The following is a 10833-nucleotide window of genomic DNA, read 5'->3' as shown; positions in this document are numbered from 1 at the left end:
GTTAAATCATTTCTTGTATGAAGCTCGGGACATTGCAAGTTTGTTGCCTGCCTCTTTCGTTGGATCCCAAGAAATTTAAACTCGGTAGCAGATAGCTTAGCTAAGGATGGGGTGTTTAAATCTGAAAAGTATAGCAATCACTTATTGCCTTGATTTTTAAGTCTCCAGAAGCTCACTAACGGTCTGGAAGTTGAAGAGAAAAAAAAGAAGTAATGTAAAAGAAAAATGTTTAATGCAGTGAGTTGGGGAGGAGAAAGAATGAAAGTTTAACAAACACCCAATTCAACTTGACAAGAAATTTAGCAAAGCAAAAGCACAAAATGTAGCTAACCAAAAAAAAAAAAAAAAAAAAAGAAGTTTCGGAAAACATAACAAGTATCCAACTCCAATTGATCAGAATGAGGTGACGCTCGGTAAGGTTCCATTGGAACATTTCTGGTGTTCAAGAAATAGAAAAATAACTACTGTTTTTCTCACTGAACAGCAGAAACGTTCCCGTTGAACATTTATCAAACCATGCCTTTATCAAATCAGCTTGCATACCGAACAGATATCGAGAAATATCAGTCAAACACCCAGAAAAAAAAGAAAAGAAAAGAAAAGAAAAGAAACCAAATCAAAACAAATATCAAAGTTCCTCCTTCCCAAACAGAAAATTGAAGGAAAGCATAGAAGCGTAGAGAATGCAGAATTACAGACCTTGAGTGAGATTTGAGAATGACAAGAAAAGGCTGAAGGGACCATCTCCTCCGGGAAATCAAGTTGCCTAACACCAGTACCAGTCTACCACCAGTGACTTCTTCTTTTATTCGTTTATTGGGATCCATTTCCCACTTATTAAAATACACAAGAAAACACAGTGAGGTGGGATTCCCTCCTGGAGAGACGGAGTACGGACACACAGCTCGGAGAAGTTAAATGGGTAATTGGCGCACTCAGCAGGAGGCCAAATTCAACCAGACAACGTTCATGGCAACTTGCATTCCTGTGTGTTTTTTGGTCGATGAACACGTGGGTAGTCTTCACTTTTCGGTGTGCCCAGTCTGCATCCCATTCCTCCTTCGTTGACCCAAAAGCAGTAAGGCTCCACCACCATTCCGCCATTGCCACCACCCAGGACTCTGGACCTACAAACCATAATATGGGTCTCGCCTGATTGGACTTTGGAGAATGGAGAATCTCTTGTAATGCCGATCCACCAAGAAAGTCAGGCCGCCCCACAATGCCGATTTGGGGAGGTGGGACGTGAGAGTTGCCAATACTAGCGATCGACGAAGGTCATGCTCTCGCTTCACAAATTACAATTCGCTACAGCTAATAATTTGCATTGTACCTGCTGAACCATTATTGGATGAGGAGGTCCCCTCCCATAGTCCCATTCCCATGTATTATGAAAGAGTGCTTTCAAGTTTCAACCATTGGATTAGTGCGAGATTGAAGTCAAGTGAAGACAATAGAAGGTGGGAGATACATTCAGAAGATTCCTATCTGTCATCAGTAGAGCCCCATCTCATCTCGTTGAATACAATATCTTTGCCTACCTTCTTACCTGATAACTGGTGGATAATATATACTCTGTCACCGACCCACCACCATCCATCCACAGTTCTTCCGTTGTTTTGTTTTTTTATGGTTAATCCACAGTTCCACACTAAACGCCACCTCTTTTTCCACTAGAAATGAAAAATGGATGGTGACAGTGGCAGTTACCAAAACAGAAAATTGTGGGAGACAAAGTGGTGGATCGAGAACACATTTATTGGATAATTCATCCATCACCCACAAAAAAGTGAGTGAGACGCTATTTTTTATTTTTATTTATTAAATGAAAATGAAAGCGACCCAAAACAATTTCATAAATTTACCGTGAAGAGCTGGGAAGGTATGACTTCACTTAATTCACTTAATAAGAATTTATTGAAACACGTATGTCCATTGCTACATATTTATATTTGTACTCCTTTCAAATTGAAACTTAATTGTTTTTGCCGATGAATACATCTATTCAGTTTATGCAAATTATACCCATACGTCGATAAGAATTCATTGAAGCACGTATGTCCATTGGTATGCCTAAGTACAGATATTAAGCTGAGTTGCATAGTTGCAAAAGTCTAAATATTGATCATGGCCGCCCATTTAATGTACCAACATTAACACTGATATGTCCACAGTGTTCAACAATTTGCCACTTGAATTGGTTTCTCAACTATAAATAAGTGATGTTTTGTTCTTTTTTTCTTGGCTGATTGCATTTTTTCATATATAAAACGGGCATTATTTAAAGGTATTTTGAATGCACATGTATCAAGTAAAATTTAACATTATATAATCAAAATTAATTTTTATATATACACAAAAATCAAGACAAATATCCAATTTATATATTAGTATAAGAGCATGTATGTAAGAATTAATTATTTATACGATATATGATATTTGAATTTAACTTTCATGACATATATATATATATATATATATATATATATATATATATATATATATATATTTAGCAAAATGCGATATGATGAGCCAAGTTTTGAGAATAAATGGACCATCATACGGGGACCCAGAATGGGAGCTCATTAGGTGGTGGGAAATGATGTTAGAAGAAAAGAATAGTGAACTACTTCAATGTTTTTGGGGAAAAAAATAGCATAGCCTTTTATGTTTTGGCACTAATGGAAAAATAGGAATGACAAGATACTTAAACAACCGATCAGCTTCTTCTCAAGAGGCAGTGGCAAGATCTTGGGCCAGCCTCAAGGAATTTGTTGAATCCAATACCTGTCATTCAAACGGCAGAGATCAAAAGCCCCCAAAGGAATTGAAATGGATCAAATGGATATGGACCCCTCAAAACCCTAAAGAAATGAAAATAATTTTTTATGCTTTTGCAAAAGATGATGGGGATGTGCCTATGGCTGCATGTTAAGAAATTGGAGAGGAGAGAATCACAATTGCGGAAATATGGGCTGCTCTCGAAGCCCATAAACTTGCATATCTCTCTCCTACAAGACTACTGCAAGACCTTGAAGTGTAAATCTTCAGCAGACATACTGTACAAGCACATTCACCGGTAAGGTTACACTGTTACGGATTGGCTGGCCAACGAAAGACAGGAAAGAGATCTTCCTCTTGCATCAAAAAAAGAAAGAAAAAAAAAGAAAAATACATCACCATATGTTCTACCAAAAAAATACATCACCATAGTTTGTCTGTGTGTGAATGTTATAGCCAATTGGTCATGAGAATGATAATACAGATTCATCTAGGTAGCAGATTAGGCTTGTTTAGCAGTTTAATTATATTTGTTTTTGTAATTTGTGGGGAAGGAGAACACCTTATTAGCAGCGGTGTGTTTCTACTTTTTCTTTACTCAAAAAAACAAAAGACAAGAGGATAAAATCTAAGCGTCGGTTTGGTATTGATGTCGTTGCTCTAGAAAACGGTGATACATCAGCGCTTCATTGGAAAAAATGGTGCTCTAGGAAACGTCAATATGTTTGGAACCGTTTTTCATAAAAAATTGTGTTCTAAGTCATGCCTTGAAAATCGAGAAGGTGTGGTTTGGAGTAATGCCGAATTTGATGTTTTCTCATATTGGAGTTTGTTGCTGCCAATGAGGACATGATGTGGCAGTGACATGGACTTCCTATAATGGGTACCAATGCTAAAAATAGATATAAAGCACTGGTACTGATAGTGCGCGATCTGGATGCTCTTAGCTAGAGGGCAGTTCAAACGTCGGTTTGCTTTGTTGGTCGGTCAAACTGCAAAAGAAGGCTCAGAGAACACAGGGTGGTTTATCCGGTGTGGGTGCTCCAATGCTTAAGTTAGAACTCTTGGTATGCGAGTTGAAAGCTTGAGCAAGCAAGCTAGTGAGAATTTAATCACATGTACCTTAAGACATTGGGGTTGGAGCCCTTATATAGGTGAGCTACCATAGGTCTTATGAAACACCTCCGAGATCTCTAATGCATGCTACTAGGAGTCTGTTCTGCATCAGGAGGTGAACTTCGTGTTAGCTGATAAGGTTTATCGAGTCCGTCCGATCTGGGTGGGATGAAGATAGGGCTTGCAGACGTGCAGTGTGATCCCAAAGAGGTCAGATACAGCTGGCTAGCTTCCAACAGTACGCCACGCGTCACCTCGACAGGTCGGGCCATCACGAGCTGCTCGGACCTCGGTCTGGGCTGAGGTGCACGAGGTACCTGAGCTGATCTAGCTCGTTGATGTGGCAGGAAATGTCGAGTCATCATCCAATCAGCAAGTCGCTTCCACATGTCTGGGTATTGATAGGTCATGCCAAATTACCCCTCATCAGGTACCAAACAGAAAGTGTTGTTGTTGCTCTAGGAAACGTCCTACTTGGCAGCAACTTTTCCAAACAAGAAAAATACATAATTTTCTCAAAAAATGATGCTTCCAACCCACACATCATAAACATCATTTTCTGATAAAATAGTATTGTATCTGTAGCATCAATGCCAAACATATACTAAAAGGATGAAAAGGAAATTTAGATTATTTAAAGATTAAAATATTTAAATAATTGTTGTGTATTAGTTTTAACCGTATATGATATGATGCTATTAAAATATTAAGATTTAACATTTATAGGGTGCACTTAGAATACATGCTAGGAGATCTGAAAACGAAAGGGGTGAGCATTCGATTAAAAACTGAACTGAATAAATCAAATTAAAAAAAAATTAATTTATAAAATATAAAACCGAACAGAATCCAATTATTAAAAATCTGAAACCAAAATTTTTGGTTAAAACCAAATTTTATTAATATTATACTAATACATATTATATACATATTATAATATATTATGTTTTACATATTAATAATATATATTATATTATGTATATAATAAATTTTGGTTAATTTGATTTTTTCGGTTAACCGAATTTATAATCCTAAAAACCAAAACCGAAACCAAATTTTTTTAAAATCAAATTAACCGAACCGAAAAAACAGAACCAAACAAACCGAAACCAAAAGTTTCGATTTGGTTTTTCTCAAAAAACGGTGCTTGGAAAGGTTTTGAAGAAGCTAGCTAATTTGGAGGCCTTGTCCTCCTAATACTGCATTTTTTTTTTTTGTTTATTTATGTTTATTTGTTAGTTATCCTTCTTAGTCTTATGATGTTATGTTGTGTGTGTTTGTTGCCTTAAGTGGTGTTTGACCAAATTGATCTTTGATCTCTGAAAAGGAAAATGTCCAGATCACCAGGAAGCAAAAGATTGCATTTTTAATCGTCTAAATATAGTGAAACTATTTGGTTATATGAGAACTTTATATTTTACAATTTTACCCTTCTTAAATAGTTTGTTCAATAAAACTAAGAACTAAATATCTTTTTTTCTCTTTTTAAACTAAACCAATCATTAAAAATCAAATCGAATAATACAAAAAAAAAAATATAAACTAGTAAGGGTGTTCATGGGTTGGTTCGGTTCGATTTTAGGTTATTTGGCCAACTGAATTGACCTAGTCAAGTTGAGGAATTAGTCACCCAAAACTGACTGACCTAGTCGGGTTGAGGAGTTAGTCACCCAAAACTGACTAACCAATGATGAAAACTGATAAACTCAGATTGTATCAATTTGAATCAGTTTACAAATTATCAAATTGAAACCGACCCAACCTCTTGGGTTAGTATAAAAATTAAACCAAAACTGATTGAAATAATTAGAAAACTGACCAACTCGGGTTAGGTTGGTCAGTTTCATCGATTTGATGAACAACCCTATTAACAAAAAATAACAAAAAAGAAAAAACAATAAAAAACTAGCTTACAACACAACTATAACTGAACATCACATATTTGAAATTCAGTTTTCAAAAATTAAAGGACAAATTTCTTAAACTACCCTTATTATTTAGTTGCATTGACTAACTCTATCCTTACTGTTTATATATTGTCTTGAAATACATCTAACTTTCTTGAAATTGATTAAGTACTCCCCTACCACTATGGTTCCATCATAATCTGCTTGAAACCTTTTCGGGTGTTTGGGTGTTTTCAGTCTCCCCCCCAACACACACAGTGCTATGATGTGCAGTGGCTATTGTGAATGCCTAATCAAAAACAAAACAAAAGAAAAGTTCTTACCTCAATCTAAAAACATTCACCGATAATGCAAAGACAAACAAATAAATACCTATTTACAGAGGCTTTGGTCAAGTACCTATATCATGTGACAATAGGATCACAAAGAGTAAAACAGTATTCTAGCAGATTTATCATCCAAAATCACCTCAACTCAAAACCCTGATTCGTCCTCCCCTTCATGAAAAATTCTTTTCTCCTCCCCGTGCACATAGAAGCAGCAGCCCAACTAGTATGTACTATACTGTAAGCAAGCACACACCATTGACACATGAGACCTACCAAATTAGGCCCTACAACCTCTCAAGGGAGAGACAGGATCTGCTCCTCGCTCCTCACATGCACAACTTATCATTCATTGGTAATATCTCTCGTACTTATTAATAATTATTCATCCAAAATTCTCCCAATGCATGGTGGATGTGCCTGTGAGGCGCCCATTTGTGAGGAGCAGATCCCACTTGCTCAAGGGAAAGAAAACCCTGCAATAAGTTGATTGATCAATCATGAAATTTGAATCGTCCTCGTTTCATTGTACAGTACAGAACAGCCCTCTAGACATCTCCTCCTCAAGTTCATGGCGAAGCTTTCTGGATTGACTCTACAATTGATTAGAAGAGATTTAAAAGAATATTAATAGCAGCCAATACCAAAGTCATCCCGATTAAACATATTAACTGAAAATAAAAGTAAAAATCAAATCAAGCAGATGAGCATAAATCAAGAAACAAAACTAGATTGCTCACGACAGCTAAGAATAAAAATTAAACATGAAGAAATTATGTATTCTTATGTTTCTCCATAAACAGAATGGAATCAATCCCCTTTGCTTCCATAAAAAATTAACCAGACTACCCAGAAAAAAAGAAAAAACGAAACATCAAGAAAGAGCCGAGGATGTCAATCGAATACCCTTCATTGGGAGCAAGAGAAAGAGCTCCTGAGCGGATATGCCAGAAAGAGCTCCGGTGTTTTCAGTAGCACTCTTTCTGTATTTTGCACATTAAAAAGAGGCAAGATGAAAACTAGTAGTTTGAAAGGTCGAACTTTCATGGAGATTTTAATTTTGGGGATCGAAGTGGGATTTAAGGGCCTCCTGGTTTTCTTCGTTTTTTTCTGTTGTATGATGATGGAGAGGGGGGGGGAGGAGGCATTGGTGTCTAAGATTCAGGTGAGAGAGACAAAAAGGACGGAGATGGAGATGGAGTCAGGTGGAGTCAATGCAGCGATCTACTTCTTATTCCTAAAATTTTTTATCAATTGGATTTTATTTTGAAAATTTGAGAAATAATGGAGGATAAATTTGACATTTCAATTTTTCCTCTAGCAATTAACAACCGTCAATTGTTAAAAACAGTAGAGGTACTTTAAGACAATATGTAAACATAAGGACTGAGTGCAATTACTTAAACTATAAGGGTAGTTTAAGAAATTTTCTATCATTAACAAATAAGACTATTGGCAAAATAATAATAATAATGATATGATGATGGGATTATACCTCAACCTTCTCTATTTGTCATGTGGATATTGACATGGACTTCTCAAGTGCCAACAAAACCTTTATAACAATTGGATTTCATAGGTGCCAAGAAGGCTTTTACAATAGTTGGATTTCCTAAATGCCATCCTAATACTTCCAGAGTTCAATCATTGAATATTAGCAACTATCAGTTATTAATCACTAATTGATCAAATACAACGGATGTAAACAATTAAATCATGATAATGAATGCCACTTACTAAGTTGATATGAAAATACAAAACAAATTATTTAAATACAAGAATGTGCATAAACAAATATGGGCTTAATACACTTGAAGAGATCAAAGATTCTTGGAGAGAATCAGTAAAGCATTGATAGCTTTTTCAAGCTTTTCTCCAAGGATAAAAGCCCTTGTAGATTATAATCTCTTTAAATTAGGTTGGTCTCTCTTGCAATTGCTCTCTTTTCTCTTTCACAATATAACTAGTGCACTTCAATTTTTTCAGCTTAAACTCATGCATTTATATCAAACTTTAGAGAGCTTGTGATCATTATAGATCTATTGGGAATGGATTAAACCATTATTAAAAATATTTAGAGCTTGTTTCCTAAGTTTGAAAGTTTACCAAAAGAGAATAGAGCCATTGAGTCTTCATATGACCAAAATTTCTTGTTCTTTGGGAAGTAGTTGACTACTCAAAGACACAAATCTCAGTTATCAGAGATAGTCAACTACTGCCTTACAAATAGTCGATGAATTTTCTCATTTATGCTCATTATAAAGTATGGAGAAATCTTATCCATTCTTGTAAATGATTACATAGAATCCTAAAAATAAATAAACACAAGTTAGAAGCTAGAACTTGATGTCTTCGTTCTTTTCTTCTTCTTGGTAGCAATCTTCTTTCTGGGAAAGTAATTAATTCATCATTTTACGCAACTACTTGTCAAATCATTGGAACTATTTAAAATAGTTTATCAACAATTTTAGATCACCTTATAAGAATCACTTTTTTTTTTTTTTTGTTTTTGAGAAGAAATAAAGTATAAATTCATTATAAAGATAAAAGTACAACCAGAGACTGTACAAAGGAGGTACAAAATACATTCAATCCACCATCCCATTGGGAGATACAAATAAACTTTCAAAATCAAAAAGAGAACTATAGAAAGAATTGTCAACTTTTATAAGAGCCCAAGACCAAGAATACAAACTTCCCCACGATTTTATGTCACGCTTCATCTCCTTGACAACTTTTGTTTTGAAATATCCTAAATTTTCTTTCTTGTAATATCAACCATAACACAACAGCTAGAATCAAATGCCATAAGATTTTCCCTTTCTTGATTAGGCCTCGTAGCCTCTAGTTGTTTGCAAAATCGACTACTGATTCAGGGCAACTATTAATAGAAAAAAATTCTGAGAATCTTTTCCCAAATTTTGTGAGTGAAGCCACAATGCAGTAACAGGCGGTCAACATATTCATCTGCATTGTTGCATAACACATACCTTTTAGAATCAATCAACACACCCCTACTAATCAAGTTGTCTCTTGTAGGAATCTTAATTAGGTAAACAGCCCAAATAAAGAAAGATGCATTGGTGGAATGCAATGCATTGCACCTAATTACTGATTCAAGTTCTTCTTGAATCAGTTTACTATAATAGAAAGATTTCACCGAGAAATGACCTTTTCTATCTGCTAACCATACCCTTTTATTTTCTGGGTTGATGTCAACTTGGGTGTTATACAACCTTGGAAGAATCCTGCCAAATGGATCAATCTCCCAGTCGTTCAAAGCCCTTCTGAAAAGAGGACTCCAGACAAGCACCCCATTTTGAAACTAGACATAATCAACCACTTTTGCCTCCTTGTCTATGGCGATTGCAAATAATTCTAGGAAATCATCCTTCAGCTAATTGTTACCACACCAACAATCCAACCAAAATTTCACTTCCCACTACAAACTTGATTTCCTTGCTAAAAGAATTGTAGCTTTTTCCAATTCCCTTCCAAAGCGAACCACCATATGACTGATTTACATCTCTAGGGACCCATCTTTCATTTCTTAAACCATATTTTGCTTACTCTCTTCCATAAGCAATTCCTTTCCTGACAAAACCTCCAGAACCACTTGCCAAGTAAGGCTAAATTCATTTCCTGAATTATTCTTATTTCCATCCCTCCATTCTTTTTTCTTCTTGTTTGCACACCTTTCCCCAATTAACTAAATGAATTTTCTTACTATCCTTCCACCCTTTCTACAGAAATTCTCAATTTTCATCTCAATCTGGTCTGCAACCCCGGCTGGAATTGGATATAGGGAAACAAAGAAAACAGGGAGGGAGGACATGACATTCTTAATTAGTGTGAGCTTACCTCCCTTTGATAGGTACCTCAATTTCCAACCAAGCTAACCTCTTCTTAATCCTTTCCAAAATGGGTTCCCAAAAAGACTTGGAATTACACTTAGCCCCTAAGAGCATTCCCAAATACTTTAAAGGGAACCTTCTTACCTTAAACCCCCAAGAGTTAACCCAAGATTGCACCTCTTGAACCTTTCCCACTGACACGAGTTCACTTTTGTGAGCATTCAAGTGTAACCCCAAAACCACTTCAAACCACCAAAGAATGGCCATTAGGTTATCAATTTACTCTCTCAATGCATTGTAGAAAAAACCTAAGTTGTCTGTAAACTGTAATAGAGGAATTTCCGGCCTGTTTTCTCTCACCCAAACTCTTCCAAGAAACCCCTTGAAAGTTCACTTGATACAATACAGCTACACACTTAAAATCAAACTATTAGTATTTTGAGTGAGTTTATTATTATCAAAACTCATAAGGTCAACACATAAAGTTACGGATCTAGAAAGATATGATGATTAATATACTGTTTTGTCAAAGTAGACACCATTAATCTTCTATATTGATACGTATCAAACTGTATCCACTGATACAACACGATATGGCTTGATATGAAGGCATATCATGCCGATATGAATGATTCATGAGATACAAAATGTAGTTGCGATTCTATATTGATACATATCAAACTGTATCCACTGATACAATACGATATGGCTTGATATGAAGGCATACCATGCCGATATGAATGATTCATGAGATACAAAATGTAGTTGTGGTGTATTTATGGCCTTGGGCCCATGGATACCCCCTAAATTGAGAGTATCAATTTGATACTTTAAACCTTTGGTCTATTT

This window comes from Nelumbo lutea, chromosome 4 (genome assembly GCF_056320005.1).
Source record: "Nelumbo lutea isolate HS-2025 chromosome 4, American lotus-T2T, whole genome shotgun sequence".
Lineage (NCBI taxonomy): Eukaryota > Viridiplantae > Streptophyta > Magnoliopsida > Proteales > Nelumbonaceae > Nelumbo > Nelumbo lutea.
Note: the sequence above shows the minus strand (reverse complement) of the source record.